The sequence below is a fragment of the Chiroxiphia lanceolata genome, chromosome 7, assembly GCF_009829145.1.
Source record: "Chiroxiphia lanceolata isolate bChiLan1 chromosome 7, bChiLan1.pri, whole genome shotgun sequence".
Lineage (NCBI taxonomy): Eukaryota > Metazoa > Chordata > Aves > Passeriformes > Pipridae > Chiroxiphia > Chiroxiphia lanceolata.
The window spans coordinates 36,013,996-36,039,658 of NC_045643.1; the positions used below are offsets into that span (position 1 = coordinate 36,013,996).

The following is a 25,663-nucleotide window of genomic DNA, read 5'->3' on the forward strand; positions in this document are numbered from 1 at the left end:
GAATCTGAAATCAAAGCAGACAAAGCTAAAGTTCTGCTTATGAAGGTCCTGCCCAGTCACAGCAGCATTGTCTCTGATTTCAAATTCACTTTGAAAGTCTCCAAACAGAAGGTGCAGCTCAACCTTGGAAACAGAAGATGCAAAATGGGAATGCCACCCGTTTACTCCTCACATGGCTGGTGCTAACAGGTGGAGGATGCTTAACAAAAACCATAATAAGCCCCCGGTGCCAATGGGAATTATCTACCCACATTATCCTTTGGTGCCTGTGTTTCCCAGCATGGGTGTGCAAGGCATTTTTTTATTCCAGAAACCACCGAGCGCAAACGGAGTGGTTCGTTCCAGCTGAACCAGGACTTTCTGCATGAGCTGACATTTTGGAAAGTAGTTTCCTTCTTGGAGCTGAGATGGGATTTTTCTGGCTTTAGCAAAGTGGGAAATTGTCCACAACCCTTAACTTCCACTCCTAGCATATTTTCACTAAGTAATTTGCAAGCAAAACAGTCCAGAAAATGCTTGGTCAGAGCAACATGTTTTTATAGCCACTTTATTTGCAAGAGCAGAATATTTCTGGTAATGTAGTTGGAATGACAGTTCCCTAATTTTTCACTACACCATTTGCTGCTTTTGCACACATTTATACCTTTGGATTTAGAGATAAAATTGAGCAGCACTGCACCATGAGTGGTTTGAATCCACAGCCAGGAGGCACGAACAATCTTACCCTCTCCAGAGTATGGAGGACCCAATAGACCTACTGGAATGATAAGAAAGGACATTATTGATGGGGACTGAAGCTCCAGTCGCCTCCTTCCTTCACCGTGCTACTTCTTTCCTGATGACACTTAGCTTGGAGCTGGGAAGGGCAAAGCTGGCAGACTGGAAGATTGCCTAATGTGCTGTGACTGACGTGTAATCGAATATTCAACCACTGGTCCTCATGTCGGCGGTAAAGTGAATATGACACCCTTCAGCTTAGTTGTGATCACGCCTCGTTCTTCTGCAAACAGTTTCATAAAGGTGCAGCCTGGCTTCCTTATGAGGCGGATGTGTGAGATGGGAGAGCAGTCACGGAGGTCACCTGCTGCCGGGAATGTTCCAAGGACCTGCGAGGGACTGACCTTTAAATGCCAAGCACATCCCCGCCGCGCGCCCCCGCGCCTTGCGCCGAGGTGGGACCCGACGGACGCTCTGCTTTCACAGCCACCATCGCGCTCAATGACCTGGACGAGCCACCTGTTCGACTTCAGAGGAGTCTTTATCTCTCCGAGCCTTTTCCAGATCTGCAAGTGCTGAGAAAAAAAAAAAGACACGCGCATGGAAAAGAAAAAAAAAAAAAAAAAAGAACATTTGGGGGCGAGAAACCCCAAGGGAAGGAACTCAGATGTTCGGGTCAGGCCTTAGAAAAGGTATCAATTCTTCTTTCCACTTAGCACAGCCTGCTGCCTGCCCAGGCTCTTTGTCTCTGCCCTCTTCCCAGTACAGAAAGCATTTCCCTTTTAAATGACATCTGAGCGCTGACATGCTGGAGGCACCCATCCTGCATCATCTCTGGCAGATGGTGCAGCTGGCCACGATTTTCGGGATTGCTTAAATAAAACCGCAGTGCCATATCAAGAAATGCAGAGAAAACGCTCAACATGCTTAAGATGTTTAAACATCACAAACTGTCTGAGACTTCGGATGGCTGTACTGCGCATTTTTGGTGATGTAACTGTTCTTATCGATGGTAATAGTGAAATCTCCATCATGATTCACTTCTTTTTCTTCCTGGGAGGCAGAGACAAGTCCTGTGATATTCGTGTTCTGATCCAATATCAGATTCTTTCACCCTGATATGTTAGGGAGAAGTTTGGACAGTTGTAAGAATACAAGTCAAATGCTTGAGGTTTTCGGAGGAGGGAGCTCCACTGCTGCCAGCATCAGATCTGGGATGTCCCAGTGCCATCAGATGAGAAGCTGACCCACTCCCAGAGCCCACAAAATCCGTAGCATCTCTGCACGGCTTTCACAAACATCCAAGCAATTTTAGTGCAAGCAGCAATATTCAAACCAACATAAAATTTCCTTTTCCCCTATGGTTTCGCTTGCTTTGAGCTAATTAGCCTGATGGCCATTTCCCTACCCCCTGGAGATACCATGTTTAGTGGTATATGTATTTTGAGAAAACAGCTTTTTAAGTGAAAATTGTCATTGTCATATCCAGGAGTCATTTAGCCTGTTCAAGCTCTACAATGTCTTTGGTTTTTCTACTAGTAGTTAAAGTTAGATGTGATACTGGAAAATAACATCAGGAAACTTTAAGTCATAACTGCTGAAATCTGGGGTTGTGAGAGTGAAAAAAGGGAATTTAATTCTAGCTTAGTGGGGCTTCTTTGAAAATTTAAGCCATGGTACATCCCAAAGTACATGAGACAACCTTGCAGCATTTATGGAATTACCACAACAGAGCCATTACCTGTAGGGGTCAAAGGAGACCCCTCACATCTGTACTACAGTAAAGCTACTGAATCCAGTGATATCTGGGAATCTGCCTAAAATTTACTGCCTTACTCAGCAAGGGAGGCACTTGGGACAATGCTAACACTCCTGAAACAAATGAAGGTGCCTGGATTTCATTCTCCAAACCCTCCTCAGTGTTATCTTGCCTCAGGAAAGAGTGCCTGTCACACCAGAGCAGAGCAGCTTGCAAAGATATTCAGAAGGCTCAATATGAAGCCAATCCCTGAGAAGCTGAGATGAATTCCTGTGTAGTTGCAGGCAGGTATTTATTTATTTCCTGGTCATACTGACTGGCAAATCTCTTGGCCTTTCAGAGCACCATCACCCAGGGCATCACACCGGCATCCTCCTCGCGTTGCCTTTCCCCGTAGTCCCGAAAGTAGTTGGGAAAGCAGCAGGAAAAGGGCACAGAGCCTACTCCAGAGCTCCTCACACATCTATCCATGGAAGGGGATGCTGTGAGCACGGGCAGCTGGCCGCCTTCCGCGGGGACCCCGCACGCGGCTCCACCGCGCCCGGGCTCCTCCGGCCGCAGATGTCGGCTGTTATTGCTCAGGTCTCCCATATCACTGGGCCACCTGTACAACATATTTAACATACAGCAGTTATTCTGTTGCTGTTTGCACTGAAATAATCTTGGCAGGAAATGGTAGTTAAACCCGAGCATAATTTTTTATGCCGTGTGTAATGCAAAATCACCTCTTTGGATAAGTAATATACTCCCTTTGCCTTCTTCGTGGAGTACAGTATTTCTTGTCCCATCACAAATTGGCCAGAATTGATATTTAATGTCTGAATCTCTCCATTCCAGGCCCAGATTGCAATTCCTGGAAAAAAAGGGCACTTTTACAAACTCTGGATTTTAGATGTGGGACAGTGTTGGCCCCTTCTCAAACACTGAGATGGTAAAAGGCAGCCCCATCACAGAGTTAGGTTTGAATGGAGGCCTCAGATTCAAACACAGATCCAGAATTTGGATGTGCTTTTTGGATTTAATCCCATTCCCAGCCATATCCATTTGATGTAGCAGAGCAGGCTATCACGCTGGTTGAAAAAACACTTGGATCATCTATTGCTTTTTTTTTTAAGTGAATTTCAAATTTTCTTCTCCCAAACTTAGAGAGAGGTGACAAGACTCTGAACATTACAAGAACATCATTTTCTGCTGCTGTTGTTCAAGGGATACAGTAGTTTTTTGCCCTTTGTTTGCTTTAAAAATTAAGTTGCTAATGATAATGTTCCTCTCATAGATGATCTTGTACTTTTTAATGATACCCATAGTTTTCCTCCACATAAATGACTAAATCCTCACAGAAATCTCTGTCTTGATTAGCACTCCTGCTAGTAAAATTTCACATACTAAATCAGTACCAGCTGTAGCAAGAAAGAATGAAAAAGGCAAGTGTAAATGTTCCATATGCCCTACCAAATTGGCATCTGTGTCAGTAACCCTGTGTTTTTTTAAACAATTGTATACATACATTCTCAGAAGTGTTTTGCTCACAGGATTCTGCAAGCAAAATTTCCTCTGTTGGTGCATCACTGAAATGTCACATCTAAAAAAACCCCAGCAAGGAGTTTTGCTGCTTCTCCTTCCTACACCCAACCCCCAGAGCGCAATTAAGACGAGTTACCTCGAGTTTACTGCACCTTTATTTTGACGTCTGCTCCCCGTAACCTGACACTGGGGCACTTCTGCAGAGCTGCTCCACATTTAGCGCTCGGTTATTAGCAGCACCACCGAAAGCCAAAGCTACTACGGCACTGTAATTATTTCCAAGCTGAACTCAGAAACAAGGACTCGGGTTCCAGCTGGGCGGCTGGGGAATGCTGCGCTGGGAAGCGCTCCGAGGAGCCAACGGCTCCTCTTTCCTGTGACTCATGAGGGATGATGATGCAGGAGGGAGCTCGTCCCGGGGACAGCCCAGAGCTCTGACCCAGAATGGTCAGTGACTCAGCTTCATCATGCAAAATCACGATTTGGGTGCAGGGCAGGCGATAGTTACAGCCTCTTGGACCAGCCTTGTGGTCATAAACTGGCCGAGCACCACCTGCTCCATCATTCCGCTGCGTAGCAGCAGAAAGCCTAGGATACGATGCAATAAATATGAGCTCAAAACAACTTAAAAGTAACCAACTATGTCCTCAGCGAAAAAACTTGTAAGTCACCTTATGCCTATCCTGCAACTGGAATTCAATCAGTATGGCAGAATGGACTTTCAAAGTTAAACAAACATCAACTAGTGCCCCAAATGGGTAGCAAATGCCGCAGCCTCCTGTGGAAAGACGATACGGAGCCAGACTGTCCGCTGGTGTAAGTCAACCTAACTTCACTGGACTTCAGTGGAGCTGTGCTGATCAACACCAGCTGACTGTCTGATCTACTACAAACCTCAAAGCCAGCCATCGTCCTTCCCTGACATGGGATGATACAAAGTAAACAGGAAGAATTAAGAAGCCATTAAGGGCATTAATCAGATGTTCCTGGGAATAATAAAATATTTCTGCCACTTCCAAAAGTCAGAAAGACCCTCTCTATTCACATTTTTGGCCATGGTAAAGTGGTGACACTTGTTCTGCTTTTTTCCAGTGCAATGTGGAGTGTATATTTGCACATCATGTCATGCCTGTCCATGGTAATCAGAAGCCATTATTTCCAAAAGCTCAAAATTCCCTCCTGGACTCTGGTATGCCAAGTTTTAGTTCACAGTGATTTCTTTTCTTTTTTTCTTTTTTTTTTTTTTTCATGGTTGATTTACAATTGCTGCAAACAGAAGTCCATAATGGAAATGCTGACAAAACCATAACTACAGTGTCACATTAACGCTACTATTGCTGCCTCTCTGTCAGACTTTCCTTTAACCCTATGAGCCAAGACTTGTATCGAGTATCAACAAAAGCCCAGAATACACAGGGCATAGTAGACAGAGTGGAGGACCAGAGACAAAACTCCTGGAATAAAATCCTCTCCTCAGTGAAATCAAAGGGATTTTATCCCTGGTGTCTAGTCTCGCTTCTGCCAGACACTTGCTGTGTAATTTGGACAAATTTATCCTCTGCAAAATGGACAGGAAAATATGTTCTGCACTTACCTTACAAGTGCTGCAGCATGATTAGCAAATCGTGCTATTAAAGGAAGCTGGGGAAGGCTGAGGATAAATATAAACACTACCTACAAGTTACTTACCAAAAAAAATAGGCAAATATTATTCTAGGAATCCTCTGTGCATGGGAGATGGTAGGATCTTTACAGCTCTGCCCGCATGTATTTACACAGAGACATCAGTATAATATCTCCTTGCAACACCCTCATTATTTGGGTCTTGTCTCATGTTTGTGATTTTCAATTTTATTCCTGGCTGAGGTCTCATTCTTGACATTTTTATGTAGGTTTTGTATGCAATAATATACATACATTAGATGGTGTCAAAACCATCAATCCAAGTTACTATTTTTAGCAGAGTGCAGAGGATGGGACAGAGACATAAGTGACAATTAAAGAGAATATATTCAGAGCTGTCATCAGCAAATATTTTTTTCTCTTGCCAGGAATCCTAAGTGTGTAGAAGGGCCTCCTAGGCAAAGTTTTTAAGGCAAAACAGTCGGGTCATTAAAAAAAAAACCCAAACAAGTAAATGACATCATCAGGAGGCTGGGCTGCTCCCAGGTTCCCGAGAGCTGAGTTTGGGAGAAAACTCTTATTTTCTCCCTCAAATTGCTGATCTGCCTCTTTGCTTCTGTACTACCCGTGCACAGCGCCTGCAGATGTATATAATTTACAGAGCTTTCCTCATCAAGGGGATTAGGCAGCCCTCTTTCAATATGTATAAGAAGTACAAACACACACTTACCCTCTACGTTTTACGCCTGCCTGCAACAAACAGCTGAACAGATTGTGATGAAATTCAGACATTGACAATCTGACAAAAAACTTCTTTTTTCCCTTAAAATCTGGCTTCCAGAAGCTTTGCAAATCTAAATATTTTATTTGAATACCACGAGGCCCCCAATCTTATGGAAAGCCTACAAAGCACACATGGAGATATATGTAGTTAAGGAGGAAAAAAAAAAAAAACCCAGCACAGACACATACACAAAACGCATCTATTTGGTGCAACTTGCCAATTTCACAATGACTTGGGTGTGTTTTCTCTCCCTGGCTCCCGAGACTGTAACTAGACTCCTCTAATAAGCACTTTTTGCCCACCAGTGTGTCAACGGTGCTTTAACAGTAGTTTCAGTGTCAAATTGCCCTTTCCTCAGCAGGGATTGTTAAGCCTTTCTGTATTATACTTCCAAGACTCTCACGAGCTGGAGTTGGGAGATATAATATTTTCTTTGAAGTTTGCATTTCACAACACACTGGGATGCAAACAAGCTCCAGTTTCTCAGTAGTCAAACAATTCTGGCACACAGGGACTAGGACTAAATATTGTACCAAATTTTCTAATTACGTCTTTGTGATATTTACTACACGATGTTAGGTGAAAGCAGATTCTAATCAATATAAACCCCCTTGTCTAAACAGGACATCTGGGCTTTGAAATATTCTGTTTGTTGTCTCGAAATTACCCTGTAGCAAGCCACTGTAACACTATAATATCTTAGTCATGGAAAACTTTGGAGTATTTCTGATAAACTTATCATAAACAGATGAGTGCTTTCTCTCTTACAGTATTAAGGTGATGTAAAAAGTGAAGATAAAAGTCAGCTGTATGCATAAAATCACAGAGACTTATGCCAACAAAATGCTGTGTTTACAAGTTTAAAAGCTCCAAAGTCTGAAAAGGCAAAAAATTAGGATTCTTAAAGTAACACTAACTCAGCCACATGGCACATCCTGGCAAGCACATTTAGCAAAATAAACATTAGCATATTCATATACACATTTCTAGAGCGACGTATTTTTAATGTGGCCAAACTAATTCAACAATGGGAATCTCAACTTTTCTCATTTTGTGGCCAGATTCTCAGCTGGCAGAGACATATTATTTCAACAAACCGACATCATCGACAGCAGCGAGGCAGCAGAGCCGCTTCCTTCTGAGCAGGCAAGTGCCAGAGTCTGATGCACTTACGATGACAAGTCTCTCTTTCTGACTTTTATTATCAATATTCATACAACAAGATAGACAGATGTGACTAAGAATCAGCTCCTCAGCTAGAATCCTGAGCCTTCCAGTACAAAAGCATTCATGAGAGTCACTCTTTCGCCTGTGTTCTGTCACGTAAGAGAATCGGAAGGAATCCAGCCTCCCTGCTAGGAGGATTTCACAGCACAAGACATGGACAGTTGTAACTCTTTGGACCTGAATTTTGGATGATGCTGATTTTTACTGATTCTCTCAGCTTTATCTGACAGTTTCTTGATTTGTTCTTCCGACAACGACAAACTGCACTGGAGGGAACATCTCCCCACTCACCACAGGCATGTCAGCGCAGGATCCGCTCCCACATGCAAACCTTCCCACAGAGAAAGTTTTCTGTGCTGAGGACATTCTCTGTGGATAACAAGGCAGATCCAGGCTCCCAAAGCAGCTGCCTGTGCAAAGCTGGCTTATCCCATCACCCCCGAATTGCCCTCGGTGCGGAGGATCTCCGGATGGCGCCGGGCCAACGACACCAGCCTTCTGCCATCCCAACCTCCCATTACAGGCACCCTCCCATCATGCCAGGGCTAGCCAGCCTGGGATAAGGGGATCTAAAAATGACACAAAGCCCCCTTTGCCCCACCTTAATATGACCTACACTAAATCCAGCTTGGCTGGGGCTGAGGATCAAGGCCCTTAGACACTCTTAACTTAATGCTCCAGGTAGGAATATAACTCCCCCCCACCAGTCCCTGTTTATTTTTATTTTTCTAGTGCTCAAGGTCCTGGTCAGGGCTACAGCCCTGCCGAGTGACACACTCTATAGATACGGAAAAACCTCAAAAATTCTCAGTTTAAGAAACGGTTGCATGAAGAGAAGCCAGTGAGAGGCAATTGGATGCAAATCATTTGTATATACTATGTGCAAATAGTTTGCTGTTTGATTATTTTTTTTTTTTTTTTGCAATGGATCTTGAACCTCCCCCAGCTGGACTTGGAGGCATCCGGAGCAAGTTGGTTAATTGTTAACAGGCTTCATAGGGACACGTGGGGAATTAATCCTCAGATCACCTCTTTTCCACTTTGCAAGTCACCAAAAAAAACCCCAAACAGACAAGCTTAGCTCTCTGTACCATTTCAAACAGTAAATGTTGCCATTTCAGAGTTAGATATGGAAGGAAAAAAAAAATAAAAGAAAACTGGAAAGCACTTCACACCTTTGAGCTCTCTAGCCTGTTAACAAACCGGGGAGATATTGGCAAAGAGGTTCAAAAGTTAGTAGGGGCGACAGACAGAAGAACAGACAGTGCAATTGCTTCATTTCCATAAGTGCTCATGCCAAAAAAAAAATCAGATTTGATTAATAATTAAAAAACAAACAAACAAAAAAACCCATTATCTTGAGAATCAGGAATAAGTCTGGCCGGGAAGTTCAGAAAGGCCTAGACATATAAAAACAAAGTGTTATGGGGCAAATCCCGAGTTTGAGGCTTTGTTACAGCCCTTCCACATGAGTTGGGTGGTTCCTACCCGACAGGGGTGATGTTTTGGTGCAGTGGAGGGGAAACTCACCTTCCTCCTGGGACCCTCAGCCGGGAGCACCCAGGCCACAGGGTGGGAATGGCCATCTGAGAGCCCCGGGCCAATTACCCTGTAACACCCCCAAGCTCTGAAGATCTAAAGATCCCCTGAATAATCCTATTCAGGGAGAAGAATTATAACCATGAAGGGCAAAAACGGGGGGAAATGGGATCCTTCCTCAGGCCCCTGGTAGACACGGAGAGGACAATGGGGAAATAAGAGCTAACACAAAAGTTTCCTCGAGTACGTCCTCAGCCACTGTGGTTTCAGATGAGAATTTCCAGAGGCAGGAACTAAAAGAATATTATGATTTTTCTTTGAGGGATTAATTACTTTGCCGCTTGTTACCTTTTGTTAGAGCCATGACACCCCGTAACCTTGTTGCACAAGGCACCAGATGTCCATTTAAATATCAGTTTTGAGTGAAAAATTTTTGTTTTCCCATTTGGGCCCAGAAGTTATTTTCGTTCTGCTAAAAACCCCATGAATCTTAAGGTGAGCAGACACCAAAATGTGCTACAAATGATACAGACGGGTGCTGATTTCTCTGGGTGAAAATAAATAAAGGCAGTCCTTCCTCCTGCTCGCCTTTGCTGGGGACACGTATCCCCTTACAAATAAAAAAAGTATTAAGAACATGTTATGAAAAATAACAAAGAATAGCAGAGAAATCAAAAAGTGAGTGGCACTTCAGATGGAGTTTAGCAAATTAAGTCATTGACCTGAAGAGGAGATTAATACCAAACAAGGTGCCCCTTCTTCTGAAGTAATGAATATTCTTCAAACAGCAAGGGAGCACTGACTGCTGTTTGATGCTGATGACATTGAAAATTTAGGAGAACAGAAATTCCATCATTTTTCATTTGTATGCAAATGCGCCTGTTCCAGAAATTAACCCCTGAACCCCATGTCAGTTTTCATCTGGAGGAATTCTCTTCGCCAGCATCACACAGCGCAGCCTTGCCGCTATCCTGGGGTCACTGGGGCTTCCCCACACACAACAACACAAAAACCTAAAACAAAACAACAACAACAACAACAAAAAACCCACACCAAAAAAAACCCCAAAAAAAAAAACAAAAAAAGGGAAGAAAGTAGGGTGGGGGAAATTGGCCAAATCATGCCAGGCTTTGTTTCCCCCCATTAATGGGGTATAAAGGAGCAATAGAAGCCAAAGCCTGTTGTAAAATGCACATCTCTAATGCCTGGCTCTGGGTCCTGGCATCATTGTCATGCAAAAGGCAGCTTTACCTCTTTAGGCAGAGCAGCACCCACTAATCACTTCCACTGGTGTTAAGGTGAACGGCGGGCCAATATACAACCCATATTACTCTTCCTTTCAGCTCGGGCTTCCACTGTTAAAAAGTTCTTTTGTCACTTAGCACCTTAGACAAATGCGACTATCTGCATCTGAAGGGGAAAGAGATGATGGAGGTTTTTTAATTGATGTGGATTTAATTATGCTAATTCAGACAGCTGTAAAGCCTTTTCAGTAGAGCTGCATAATGGGACCAGCAAATACAGGTGTCCTTCACTGCAGGCGCTTAATGTTTAACCTCAGTCGTTTTGTAAGGAAGTGAAAATGCAAAGTAATGGTTAACCAGCAGAAAGCTCTATTTCTTGAGGACCTAAAGAGGACACTTCACTTTGATTCTTCCTACAATCCCATTCAGGGGCTGCAGAAATCCACACACGCTGAGCAGTGCACAAATACTTTTCATTGCAGTGATGAGGATGAGGCTGAGGCAGAAACAAGAGGGTTTGTGTCTGCCATAGATTCAGCATCCTGCACAGGGTGTCCTTTGCTTAATTTAGGCTATCTCCAAACAAATGCTTAATTTAAGACAGCCCCTTCTTGTCATATTTTTTAATCCTTTGTGTCTGATCACCTACAGCACCAGCAATGATTAAAACCAGTAAGCAAAATATCTTCACTGGATGTTTCCTTGATGTCTTGCTCAGACTCCTCTGAGTCTGCTATGCCTCTACCCTTCCCAAAGTCCCCCATCCCACATCCTACATCCTTTCTCTAGGCTAGGGCTGACACCTCCAGTGACCATCTGGAGATTCATTTCCCAGGGCGTGAGTTTGGCCAGTTTGGGTCCCCAGAGTGGTCCCACATCATGTAACATCAGTTCTGCTCAAAGGGAAGAGAGTAAATACTTGGCCAAAGGTGAGGAAGTGACCACTGGGCTTCTTTAAAATAGAATGAATCATAGCCCAGATGTGCCTGTGGGTACTGGAACAAGATGATCTTTAAGGTCCCTTCCAACCCAAACTATTTTATGATTCTGTGATTCTTTGGTTGCCAGAGGCAGTCTCAGTGACCAGGTACCTTGTGTCACCTCAAAGCTCTCCTGCTCAGTAGCACTGTCTTATTTGTATGACCATTATTTTTTTTAATCAAAATTGCTATTTATTAAACACTATTGGACTAGGACTAAAATCTTTGGCATACAAGTTCTGTTAGACTTCACTGAAGCAATTTCAGGTGTTACTGGCTGAACTACACATCACCCATCGCTGATGCAGTAAGCACAGTCTGCTCAGAAAGGTGGACTTTGGTCCAGTGCTTTCCTCCCAGAACTTTTTTTAAGGAGTGCTCTCAAACTGGTGGAAGTGCTGGAAGTATGTACTACATCATCAGATGGAGTTGATTTGTGGAAGGCAGGAGAGCAAAGGTTAAATTCAGGTGTACAAAACTATCTGCTGCTACATCTTCTTTAGGCCTCCTGAGGCAGCAAGAACAGAGATAATGGCAAAAGTGTTTTTCCGTAACAGGACATAGTGTGCTGTCCCACTCCAGGGTGGGAGCTGCTCTGCATACCTGTGGCTGTCTCCATCAGGGTGGCACCTGGATGCTGCACTATCTCCATTCATTCCTACGGTGCAGTAGAAATGAGCTTTTATCCCATTCTACACTGAGCTTGTATGATTTGCCCAAGGTCATTGAGAGCAGACGGAAATTCAGATTTTTACTTCTTTTCCATTGTTTCATCCCCAATCAGTCTCCAGTTGCACCCCCCTCTTTCCCCACCTTTTCCCTCCCTGTCTGCATTTCACCTTCTTAGCTCCAGGCACCAACTATGGCAATCCTCCGTAGTTTGGCAACAGTTCCTGTTCTGGGAAATGTTAACGACGGGCACCAAGGGGTTAGCAAAGTCCTGTACTTCAACCAAATTACCCAGCTTCCAAGTCTGCAAATTCTGCTGCCTAGATACAGATAATTCTCCCCAAACACTAAGTCCCCTTGTCCCCTCAGCTCCTCCTCAGGAACAGCCAACTGCAAAGCTCTAGATAGCTATTATATTCACATGCATATATTACAAGCATTAGCTTGACAAGCTTGCCCATGACAGCGTCAGTCAGACTTCACTTCATCCTCCTCCTGTGGTCCAAAGCTGGATCCAACACCCAGGAGCCCACGCTGGGCTCACTGAAGGGCCAAATGCCAGCTAATCTGGAAGATATCCCTTCCAACAAACACACCTGACTTCCTGGCTCACTTCTCCCAAAGTCTCCTCGGTTGTTCGGGCAGCTGGGACACCAATAACGGGTTTGGGGTTGGGTCAAGTTTTTCTCTTGGCTGCTTTGAGCTCTTTGATGCCCTTTTCCTTGACTCACCCTTAATTACAGTGAATGGTCTCTATTACATTTTCAAATAACCTGATATCCATACGAAAGGCTTTGGGGTAGGTTTAATTTCAAGTGTTATCCATCCTTACGACTGCCTGATGCAGAAATGTAAGAATTGGTCCTAGAGCCAACCAAATCCTGGTGCTTAGCCCAGCAGTATATCAAATTTCTTTTGCATACCCGGGATGAAAATGCACAGGCCCTTTAGCAGGGACAGCCAACATACAACATACCAATGTAAGCACTCCGCTCTGTATTTTAACAGATTTTAGGAATTTGTGGGAATTCGCTTTAACGCTGGAGAGTAAAAGATCTGAAGAAATGCTCTTGCAAAAAAAAAAAATACAAATGGGTGCTTTGATAACTATAAAGTTGCTTTCTTGGACCAAGAGCTCACATTAGGAACCAAATAAAATATTTAAAGGCAAAAATCTTGCAAAGTTTCCTCCTATGAAAGGGAAAATATGGTCTATGCTGTACCAGACCTTCCTTTTGCAAAATCTGTTTAGGAGTTGCCATGAAACAAGAAGGATTCAACAAAGAGCTCGACAATTTCTGTTAAAGTTGCATTTATATATATTTCTAGGAACTGTTGGTTTGATTTTTCTTTAAAACCAAGTGTCAGGTTGCATTTCAGACCACATATAAATATAATTTTGCTCTCACATAATGCTTTTGTATCTGGTGTAATTCCATTTACTGCAGTGGTGTTACCTTTCAGTTACCCTAATGGGAACAAGAGCAGAATTACACTGATAAAAAAAGCTGCTTGCAGAAAGAAATACAGAAAGAAAGAACACAGGAATAAATACTTCCTCTGGCTTATTTAATATATTTGCTTGTCCAAATTGTAGCAAAGATATTTATTTCAAGAAATAGTGTTTGATCAGCAAGAGTAAACACTGATATGTCTAAAACTCCAACAAGCAGTTTTTACAATTCATCAAACGACACCTAAGATTGTTTAGTTGGGCAACTGAAAGAAACAACAAAAGGTTTCAGGTCATATAATTATACCCTTCTGTTTCCCAACTTTCTTAGAAATCTCTGTCTAAAAATAAGTCCAGCATCCGGATGCCTTGAACAATTGGCTTATTTTAAAAGATATAAAAACTCTTATTACAGCCTTAGCCATTTTAAGGTCTTGGTGCTGACACAGAGTAATAGTGCTTAGCACTCCTATATACCGCTTTCCATGTCCAAAGCACTTTACAAACATTAGCTAATTAATCCTCACAACACCCCTGTGAGGTATGTAGGTAAGTATTGTCATCCAATTAGGTAAGTATTAAGCACTGTTATCCCACCAGATAAGTATTAAGGTCTCCCATTTTACTGGGGATCCTGAGGACAACAGGTTAAGTTACTTACCAAAGGTCACAGGGGGAGTCAGTAAAATAAAACTTGGGATGCTTTGGTTTCTTGGTGGCTATTCAGGCATCTGGGCAGCATCCGGTGCTGCTCCCTCCACAAAGGCACCCATGGCCATCCACATGGAAATTAGGGTTTTCTATAAGCCCCCAAGACACAGAGCCATGGGTTCAGCACTGGGGAAATCAAGCACCTGAGGAGCTTCCCCTCTTTGGAGTGGGCAAAGATGACATTGCCTAACAAAGTTCTCAGGAAGTTTTTAAGAATAAAGGTCTTGGATTGGTGTGCTTTCCTGTTGGCACACATGGACAAGCATTCTAAAGTATCATCGGGCCTTGCCAGTCACAAGCTCCCTCTTCCCCTCCCAATTTACCTTTCTTTCCCACTGTCTTATAAAGATGGACTCATTAAAGTCTCACATCTGTGCCACAAAGATATAAACCTTTCAATTGTGGTTTGCATCTTCTGAATATAAAAAAAGTCCATTTTGAAGTCCCAGCTCAGAGGCTTCCAGGTTTGTAGGTAGGCTTGAATCCCCAAATACACTTGATGTGATAAATCCCTTTCCAGAGGATCTAGAGAACAGGACCAGCCCAGCACATTTTGGGTTTAATCTAGTCTTAACAGATGTCAAGCTGGTGAAATAACATCATCTGTCCCCCAGAGACAATGCCAGTGTTCACATCTGCTTCTAATTCCACTTCACTGCTAGAGAAAAAGTGAAAGCTCCTACTGTAGCTCCACTTAAAGCTGTGTGTTTGCAAGTTAAAAGAGTCCTGACCAAAGGCCCAAAGGTTGGACTCGATAATGTCAGAGGTCTTTTCCAACCTAAATGATTCTGTGATTGACTTGGAATCCAGTGAGTTTTGTGAAGTTATTGAACTTCAGACCTGTCTAAGACAACCTCCAAAAAAGCAAAACCCACCCCAAGCAAGCCTGCAGAAGCTGAAATCCCAGGCAGGGCACATTGCAGGGTCTGCCCAAAGACCTAGCATTTGCTGAGACATGAAGGACAGCCCTGACTGTCCTCTGCTCAGCAATTTGGCACGTGACTATTGGCAGTGTCATCCAGCTCTTCCTCTGAATGCAGGGGACCAGCACAGAGATGCTCCAGCTCGAGCTGGAGCTGAGGCAAGTCCCAAGTGTTAAAAAAAAAAAAAAAAAAAAAAAAAGACCTTGACTAGATCTCAAGTGAGCTGATTTATGTTTTCAAGTGGAAGGCAGTTTTAGCCGAAGTAAACTACACAGTTTTTAGATCATTCAAAATTCATGGCAGTTTGATCCCACAGGACGTCAAACAAACACAAATGATTTGCCAGGAATCCCTACAAATTGAAATAACCAAACCCCGTGCAGTTCCAGCAAAAGTCTTGAACAACTTTTAAGGAAGGAAAAAATTAAGGACTAAAATAGAGAACTTTTATTTTATTCATCTACACAAACACAATTCCAGTGCAATACATATCCAGATCAAATGCACACAAAGGAGCAGCCCAACCATCTAAGATCTTGAAACTCAAAAACCCTCCAACCCACAAACCAACAGCAAATAGACAAATGGAAATAAGAGTCATGAAAACAGAAGGTGGATTTAGATTCTGTTGCATTCTTTGGAGTGGTTTTATTATAACATCAAATTAAAATTAAAAAAAAAAAAAAAAACAAATTGAGAAGGCTAACACAAAATGCAGGTAACAGGCATATCACTTACAGTCATGAGAAAGAAAATAGGCAACCAAAACTGTGACAAGAATGTGCTTAGTTATTATATTCTTTCAAGCTTGGTCTGCCAGCATTTTTTCCCTTTTTTTTTTTTTTTTTGTCTATGCACTGGTCATCAGTGTCTGCCAAAAGACTTTTTTGTGGATTTCTGCAATCCCATTTCTCCAAAACTGGAGGAAATTTTGTTTCTCCACAACCACAAGACCCAGCTGTAGGTTTTACACCATGATTTGTAGCCGTAAACTAACACAGTGACAGGCCACGCCCCTGCCTAAATAACCCAGACCAAGCCAGTACCGAATTTTCAGTGTGGGTTATGCAAAAGGAAAGGATTAAAAAATGAAAAGAGCATTCACTTCATGTTGCTCCTTTAAAACATTATCACATAGCTCCCTTTTTTTTTTTCCCCCCTAACCTGACCTTTTTTTTCCCAACGGTTTATCTATAACTTAATATAACTAATTCTTTTGAAATAATGTTCACAGTTAGCATAATTGGTGTTATATAGTTCTAATGTACATTACAGAATATTCTGTCACTAGACACTAAATTGAAATTTTAAAGAAAATGATAGAAATAGCTGTAAGGGAAAAAGTACCCTTTTAAATCTAATTTGCTATGCACCGCAGTAGGGTAATGGATGCAATGAAAGTTCCTTTATTGAGTTCCCATGTCCAAAAGGTATTTAGGTAGCAAAGGATGTTAAGCAGACCCCCTGTGCTCCTCCTTTAAGTAAAGATAGCAGGAAATAAGGTATATAGGTTTGTGTCCTCCTGATTTTTATTTCCTCAGGAGTACAACTTATGCAAAGGGCACCTTAGGCTACTCTGAGGATCACAAAGGGTGCCCTCGACCCCCTCACTGTCTGCATGAATAGAAGCATCTAAAGGATGGCTGAAGCCATACAGCGAGTTAAATCCTTCAGGTGGGTCTTTTCAAATTCCAATAGTGAGGAGTTACTGGAGAATTGGTAAGGATTTCACTAGGCCCCAGCAGGTTTGAGATCAAAAGCCCTGGTTAAATAAAAGCCTGTTGGGAAATCTTAAAACCTCTTTGTAATGTAACTTAAAAAAGTTAATACAAAGAGCCCTTAGACTGAAGCCTGTAACAGCATGAACAAAGAGTATATCAAAACTGATTCCATTAAGGGAAGGCAGACAAATAAATTCATTTAATTTAAAGCGAAATCAGATATATTGCTCTGCTAAAAACTAAAAAGCGTACCAGGAAAAAAAAAACAAACAGATTTTACAATACAGATGCACATAGAGCTGTGCATAATACAGATAGATATATATAAAATTTATTTATAAATATCTCTCAGAACAGAGAACAGAACATTATATACACACGTATATGTTTAAGCATCAATTTATCCAATATGTGCATGTGTGTGTGTGTATAATTCTAATATATACATATTTTTATCATTTATGAGGCCTCATGCTGGGGTCTCAAATCTGCAGTTAGATATATCTATATATGCATCCAGAAAAACGCAGCTGAAAGAGCCCCTACATTCAAACTGACACAAGACATTTTTCAACCCAATTAATTAAAAAAGATGGGTGCTCATCAGTCAGCTGGCACAGGATTTTTCTCCATCATCTTGCCAAAGTGTCACAGTGTTACTTGCGCAGCATGTTGGAAACAGAAAATCTGGGACTAGGATTTCGGTATCATTTATTAGCTGACCTCTTTCTGAGCAGCTCTTACACTTTTAACTAGTTGGGGGTCCTGCACCGGAGGCAGGGGGGTAGGAAAGACATGGAATTACATATATTGGGAAAGTCCTTTAAGATCTTCCCTCTCGGCGACAACGTTGGAGATGTCGTGTTGGGAATCAGTGGCACGTACACCAGGGACTGTGCACCATGTGCACAAAGCAAGCTGTCTCCTGAGCATCCTACAAACATGGGACGGCTGTGTCGCTGTGGGACCACGACTGGGGGTCCCTCACTTCACACCAGAGCCATGTCACTTGGGTGCAGGATGCTCTGGACCTCTTGGGAGGAAGGGGAAAGACACCCTGTCGCCTCATGGCAATTCACTAAGAATTTTCCTCCCTCCGCCCTCCAAGAAAGGAAAGGAGGGTCTGAATTTTGCAGCTTTGTGAGGCTTTTCATTATTATTGTGATGGGGGAGATATGGATATCTCCTTAGCTAGAAAGCATATTTCACTGTTTAAGAAATAACATTCCTCTCACAGACTCCTGCACAGGCTGTGTAGCTGGAAGAGGGAGATGTGCTGTACAAACCAGGTGAACATCTGCAAAGATCAGTGTCAATGTTCTACAGGACTTTTTAAAAAAGCTTTTCTCCTTATAATTAAAATCTGACATTTTAGTTCAGTAATGCTAATCCTGAGCTCATGCAGGTTGCATATAGCGAGGGAAGGGTTACACCCTCATTCTCTTAAACCCCAATTCATGCTATCAACCCATGAAACACTGCCCCTAGAGCAGGAAAAAATCACTCTGTCCCTCTAGTCTTTAAGAACATTTTTCTGGAGATAAGAAATCAGCAACATATCTCACATATGGTGCCTTTCATCCCAGCAAGCAGCACTGGTTTCACAACCTACAGTAATGGCAATAATTTTATTTCATTATATTTAACCCCCTAAAATGCACATCAAATCAAAACCCTTTAACTAAACGTCTGGTTATCATTTTAGCAACGCTATTCCTGGTGATTTTGGGTGGATTCCACCAAATTAGTGCAGGGACCACTATTTATCAATAGATCATCACTCTGTGCACCAAATCACTGTGATGTTTGCCAAAGAATTGCCATTTGTAAAAGAAACCACAGGAAAATGGCAAAATGAAGAATTCCAGATGAATATGGGACCATCAGGGAAACCCAGGTGAAAGGTATTGGTATTTGGGGACCTCAGTCTCAGTGTTGTGACTCACGTCCTTGCCCTAGCAACAAGTATCTAATAATCACAGGAGATAAATGTCACTTCTGACTCCTTGTTTGAGAGAAAATCTCTCTGAAAACACTGTATCTAATAACATCAAATTTTGTGGTAGCTTCTGCATGCCTGGCAATTTTTAGACCAGTAGAGGATGAGGTTTTCTGGTTCAAACAGGAATTAATTGAGGGAAGTCATATGGCTCGTGTTATACACGTGACACCAGATGATCCAAATAGTCCTTTCTTGGCCTTATAATCTACAAATAACCTTGTAGAGGTACTGCTCTCCTGTGGATTAGTGGCAAACCAATGCTCCTCTTGCTTGGATGAGTTTTCTGATCTAAATACCATCCAGACCTGCGTGGCCTACAGGATTTGACTGGATCACGGTCTCAGACGGAGCCACGGCCAATTAATGCCAGACATGAGATAAACCGGGGTAGGACACGCTCTGCTTCAGGTGCTGTGTGATTCTGGAGTGTCATGAGTAGCTACATAACGAGCCAGGTCTGAAGTAAAATAGTTTTGCTATAAAGACACATATATAATATTTTAAACTTGCTATCTCTTCTTTACCTTGCACTGTAAGGCCCAGACTGTCAGACACCACGGAGCTCTTTGGCTCTGAATCAATCAGCTTCATCTGCAAGAGTAGGGTATAATTGTGGCCATTCTGTAATCCATAAAAACAATAAGATTCCTGAATGATACGTGTAACAGGACAACCTGTCTCTATATGGAAAACAGAGCATATGGGGTCTTGTCTATCTTGCTTGGATTACAAGGCAGAGGAAATACCTGGCTGAGCAGTGCTCAGGAATTATCAGGTGGATGATATTACAGGAGCAAGCCGGGTCTTTATTTATTTGCTTTATATGGATGCCTCCGAGTTCAGGTTGTTGGAGTTACATAATGCTAAGCTTCCTCCCGACCTCTCCACAGCCCTGATTGCTCCCAGTCCTTTGGTGGGATCCATCAGAGCAGTTTTGCTGAGAAATCCGTGCCACAGAAAGCCAGGCTGCATTCCCCCAAACCAGAGGTGAGCTCAAACTCAGTCACCACTCCAAAGTCATCTAGAAATGTCTCTTAAATGCAGCTATCCCTATTCCTGTCCCTACCTCTCAGCAGGCCTCGTTTTACCGCCAAGGATAATTTTTGATGTAGAAGGAAATGTGTCATTTATTAAGTCAACAACCACTTCCTTGATCATCTACAAAAATTTCTTCTGAGGTTTCCCTTTCAAGTACTGATCTTATTCAGATCTGCAGGCTGAGACTGTAGCAAAAGGTGAAAAAACTTCCAGTCATTACATTGATTAATCAGCTGCTGAAATTTGGCTTTCCAGCGTGACACCTCCATTCTCTGAATGTGTGGCCCTACTGCAATGCAATCAATTTGTCTGTGCAGGCTCCAAAACCCCAGAGCCACACGATGCAAAAAGGCAATCTTCTGCCCTCTTTGACCACAATAAGCAACATTACTGGAATCACCGCTCCCATACAAGTGTAGCATGACCCCATATTTGTAGGCAGCAGAGTATGACTTCATTAAAAACCATCCCCTGTCTTAGGGACTGGAAGCAAGGCAAGCCAGCATCAGAGCAGCACATGTCTGAAACTGATAGTAAAATGGGTGATGCCTTAAACCCCACCTCTACACTGTTATTTACATACATATCTTTCATCTGACATAGGCTTCCCCTCCAGCACCTTGAATATATCAGTCCTAAGGAAGAGACTTTAAGTTCAAAGAGTGCCATCCCCAAACCAAAGTAGGGGGTTATCAAGTGAGGTGCGCCAAGCAGTAAGACAAAACATATGCATTTTTAATAGATAGCCTCTCCTCTCCCTGAGGAAGCCAAGAAAAGAGACTCTGTGAAGCTTCAGCTGAAAACAAGTTCAGTGGATTTATACTCAGGCTGCTATTCACAGAAAAACAAAATTCACAACTCTCATATATATATATCTTTGCTAGATGTTTTCCAAACAGTCTTCAGAGCACGCCAGCCCCACCCTTGGTGGTCCTATTGACCAGGTGTACTCACCTCCACGAAGCATTCAAAAAGAAGAGAGTGAAAAATAATCGTGAAAATAAGATAAAAAAATAAAAAGGCCATAAAAGCGAAACAAAAATCTCAACAGGTCTGTATGGAATTTCAGCAGCACTTTTATTTATTAATGCATATGAAGCTACCACTGTATTCCATCTCTCAAAGACAGATCTGTAAGGAATAGGCCACATGCTGATTGACAGCAGCCATAATTCCATACAATGAGACTGTATTAAATTGTTTGATGTGATATGATACTCATCACTTGTAACTGATCAAACACACTGCTGCATCAAACAGTATTACAATACAATCAGGCTGGATATGGTTCCTGCCAAGGCTGTTCATCACATTGCACACTTCTGCATTAAGCATATCTATTAATAGCATTGACAAACTACTCCTATCCAGATTTTCTTTTTTTCCAAAGAATTGCATGATGTGAAATGTGCAAAGAAATCTATGATAGTGCTTTGCAGTTCAGGGCAGCATTGCCATGGCTGAATGCTCCAACATGAAAGGCTTTGCTGATTTGGGGATTTTTATAAGGTAATACCAAAACTTGCAAACCTGTGCCCCAAAACAAAGACCTGGCACTACAGATTCCTTTTAGTTTTACTGTTTTGGTTTGGTTTGGTTTTGGTTTTGTTGTTGGATTTTTTTCTCTTTCCTTCCAAGTTGGAAGATTGACTATTTTTTGACCAATATTTTGCTTTTCCTGTGCTTGCCCCACAGGAGAGCTGCTCAAGCCTGTCATCTTGCAGGAAGGAGCTGTGTTTGCTAACACTGACCCTTTTAGAGTGGGGAGACACAAATAAAAGCAGCAAATTCCTTGTCACCACTGCTCCTGCTGCAGACAGCAAGGGTGATATGCCACAGACCATGGGGGACAAGACTCGCTGCAACATGACAACTGTAGGGGTTCTCTCAGATGCAGATTCTTAAATGAGCCTGGGTCTCTAGAGGGCAGAGGTCAGCTGTCCTCAAATCTGTGTGAATGCTAGATTAAGTTTATTAATCTCCCCGCTTTCACTTAAAAACCAAATTATAGGATGGTTAAATGTTAATGCCCAGGAGCTTGTGAGATGATCAATGCCCTCAGCTACCGCTGCAAGGGGGAACACAAAGGGTTCAGACTCCAAAAGGATATTAGAAGTTAGTGTGATGATGAGGGAATATGTTCTCCTTGTGAATTAATACGTATTTCATGCCTGGTGCATGTTTTTTTTTGCAGTTCTGGCAGCAGCACGGGCACCCTTCAGACATGGGTGCAGGATGTGCAGTTGTTGGCCCCAAAACAGGTACCGATGGCTGCCCACCTTGATGTCCCAGATACATAACCTCAACCACAACTCTTCATATTAGCATTTATACCTGTGCTTGGGTGAGATCTGAAACACCCACCTCCCTGCACCGACCCCAAGTGCCGCATGAAACCAAGCATGCAATGAACATGGTCTTTAGCAACCTTCGAAACAGCCTCTATCAGTGTATCTCATAAAACTACTCCAGCGTGGAAAAACGAGGTGATGAACGAGCATGAGGGTTCCATATAATTCCTCCCGGACAGGTATGCACATCATAATTGGACAATCTGCCCCCCCCCTCCAATTGCGATCTCAGCTTGGGAGACCCAGGATCACATAGCCATGGAAAATAGGAAGTAATATGCAGGAATGCATGTCTGGCTGTCTGAAGCTGGCACCAGGTTTTTTTCAATCTGGGATTGTATACATTTTACATTTATGATTTTTTTTTTCCCCCGAAATTGCAGTGACAGAAGGTGCCTTTTGTCCTGCTTTTCACTCCTGTAATGTCAGTGTGAGCAGATTAATCTCATTGCACGGTAGTGAATTATCCCTGTTGATGGAGCCAGCTCCACAAAGATTACTTAAGAAAGGTGTGTAAGGCATTTCCTTTTTCTAATTACAAATATTAAAGTCTTTCAAGATAATAAACTGTCTCAGAGGGTTATCTTAAAGACTGGAAAACATACAGGAAAGGGCTGGAAAAGCTCCCCCACCCTCATGGGCAGTTTTAGCAGTAACAGCCCGGTGCAGTGTGCATTGCTAAAGAAATGGTAACTTTCTATCTGGGTGTAGCTAAGTAATTCAAGGTGCTGCAAGTTAAATGCAACAGTAGAAAGGAAGAAGTCCAAAAAACAAAGTCCCAGACACTTCAGTGTAGTGCACAGTATGCTAAATTATGGTATTACAGAAATTGCTGAGAGTTTGGCCACAAAGCATTTCATACTGCACCAGCATTCTGCCAGGGCTGGGTTCCAGCAAGCCCAGACAGTTCTTGCCTTTCACCTGAGCTTTTTTTTCCCCATTTCCTGTTTGTTAACACAAGCCAAAATCTGTATCAGAGAATTACAGCCCTTGTCCTGAATGTACCTCTCCATTTATTAAATCAGCACAACCGAAAAGTCGCCACGCACCAGGCAAAGACAACTGCAAATCTGCTCTTACCCTCCCCATACCACCTGAGTGCCACTATTATTCCTCATCCTTGGGGAAAGGACCCCATATGTGAGTTTCAGAAACCACCTCAGTAACTCCAAGCATCATTATCAATAGTAGGATGAACTGCAGCTGGGACGCACTGAGAAGGCACGGTAATACTCGCCCTAATCTCTGCATTCATCTCACTGGCCCTCGCTAGGAAGTTTAAGTACATTTACTGGGGATTCTTCAGCCCTTGAAAGGTAGGAAGACATCTATGAGGCTTGACGTACTAGCTAATTAACTTGGGTTTGGAAAAAAAAAAATCTTCTTATCTACTTAACTTGGAGACACTCTCTTTGTTTTTAAGCCTGCAGACTACCTTCTCTTTAAAATGCACGTTACGTACCACTCCGGAGTATGGAATGTATTATTTTTAACGAGGACCTATTTTAACTTGGACCTAAAACTACTAAGATTTGACAGAGGGTGGTTTGTTTTGTTTTTTTTTTTTAAGCTATTTGCAGAATCAGCTGAATGATGGTCTATAGCCTGTGTTTTGCAAGACAGGCTACAAAATCCTCATGTCCTTAAAAATCCACGAATGTATGAAGCACTTGAAAACGAAGCCCCAAATGCACCCCTCCTTCTCTCTCCCCCCCCCCCCCCCACCTTCAAATCTATAAGGAGTTTAAATAAATCTTTCAGGTTTTGTTTCTCAGTCTCTGGAAGTGGGGAATATTGAGGCTGGGAGAAAGTGATTGAATTCGTGCCTGCAGTGGTTGGGGCACGTGAGTGTTTCCTGCAGCTCCTCTGACAGGAACACAGACACGAGCAACTCCTGTAACATCCCTGCTCGGAATTAAACCACGCTAAAATTTCCTGAGAACCGCACAGAGCAATTTTAAATGCTCACCATATTCCTCACAGATAGAACAGTGGCATGATTGACCAAGCTTTTTTTTTCCCTTCTTCTTCTTTTTTAAAGTACACATATGATGATGCATCATAGTTATAAACAGATGGTATTTGGCCTCCTTCCTATTCTCAACATTTGGAATTCCTAAACTATGTGAATTAAACAATAATATTTTATAAACATACAAGGGATTTTGCTCACTGCTTTGTTAACATAGAAATTATACAATGCTGACATTTATTTAAATTTTAAAAAGTAAACAAGAGTGTGTATTGAATTAAAGCAAACTAAAATCAACAGAGAGAAATATGTTCTGCCGCACATTACCTACAACGGCACGGGCCTTTTTCGGGGAGACATAATGGGATGAAGCACAAATTGTAGCTTAGACAGTCTGATCCTTTGTGCTCGAAAGGCTCATTTAACACCTCGCTGTAAACAACGGATATTTATACCATAATTGGCCAGTTGACCATCAGTTGTTCATTTACTCCGTAACCTGCTATTATGGAGTTAAAAGAAGTTCCTTTCTGTTGGCTTTTCTAGGAGTGAAAGTGTGTTTGCAATTTTAGTACCAACTGGATTCAGTCTAACACTTGTACTTAGTATGAGAAACATTTTCATAATACCAAAATTTGGGGGAATAAGAGTACTCCTGCCAGGAAGGGAAGAAGAAAGTATTGGTTCTTAAAAGAAGAATTCTGTTTGCTTGGTTTCCTCTTTCCTTTCCATTTTAACCCGTTTTTAGGCTCCTCTCGAGCTGTGCAAAATTGAGAAGCACTTAGGTTTTAATCACTATTCCCAGGTCTGCAAAGAGGTTCTGTGATGAATAAATAATGAATCCGAGATTTTAATCAGTGTTATGATTTTTGAAAAGGCTAATTATCATTGTTTACAGACATGCCTTTCCGACGTATTTCCTTGTTTTGCCTTCAAAGCTCCAAGGGTTAAGCCCCTCGCACGCATCCCTCCCATCCCTCCCCAGCGCCGCGCTCCTTGCCCGGGATTTCTTGCGGGGTTTGGGGGTATTTTTTTGTTGTTGTTGTTCGTTTGGTGTCTTTTGGGTTTGAGTTTTTATTGGAGAAACCATAGGAGAGATGGAGCCGGGCACTCGGAGGCGCGCAGGACTGGGAGAAAGCTGCGCACCCGAGCAGCCGCTCCGCACCCGCGGAAAACCACTGCGGGGGTGGGGGAGGCTCTTTCTCTTTGCCACCCGTGTACAGAAATGCTACAAAAGCATCTTATTTGCAAAACAGTATTTTTATTATCGGTGATATCGATGACAAAAAGTGGCGGGCAGCGCGTCCGTCCCCTCCTTCCCGGGGACGCTGCGCTCCGCTCCGCCCGCAGCGCTGTGCTGGGATGCGCCGGGATGCGCCGGGATGCGAGGAGCGCTCCGCGGGGCCGCCCCGCAGCGATCGCCCCC

General features: G+C 42.7%; 1 long non-coding RNA gene across 3 annotated transcripts; it reads right to left on the reverse strand.

Moving 5' to 3' along the window:
* Positions 1-1,030: 1,030 nt before the first annotated feature.
* LOC116789466 lies at positions 1,031-22,489 on the reverse strand. 3 transcript variants are annotated; one of them, XR_004358041.1, is made up of 5 exons: positions 22,279-22,489; positions 19,401-19,467; positions 10,425-10,583; positions 6,354-6,525; positions 4,478-4,588 (listed from the first exon to the last, which is right to left on the reverse strand). It is a non-coding gene; the product is annotated as an uncharacterized LOC116789466 (long non-coding RNA). The 3 variants fall into 3 exon arrangements; XR_004358042.1 differs by having other exon boundaries at positions 19,401-19,497; XR_004358043.1 differs by lacking the exons at positions 4,478-4,588; positions 6,354-6,525 and adding an exon at positions 1,031-1,292.
* Positions 22,490-25,663: the final 3,174 nt, after the last annotated feature.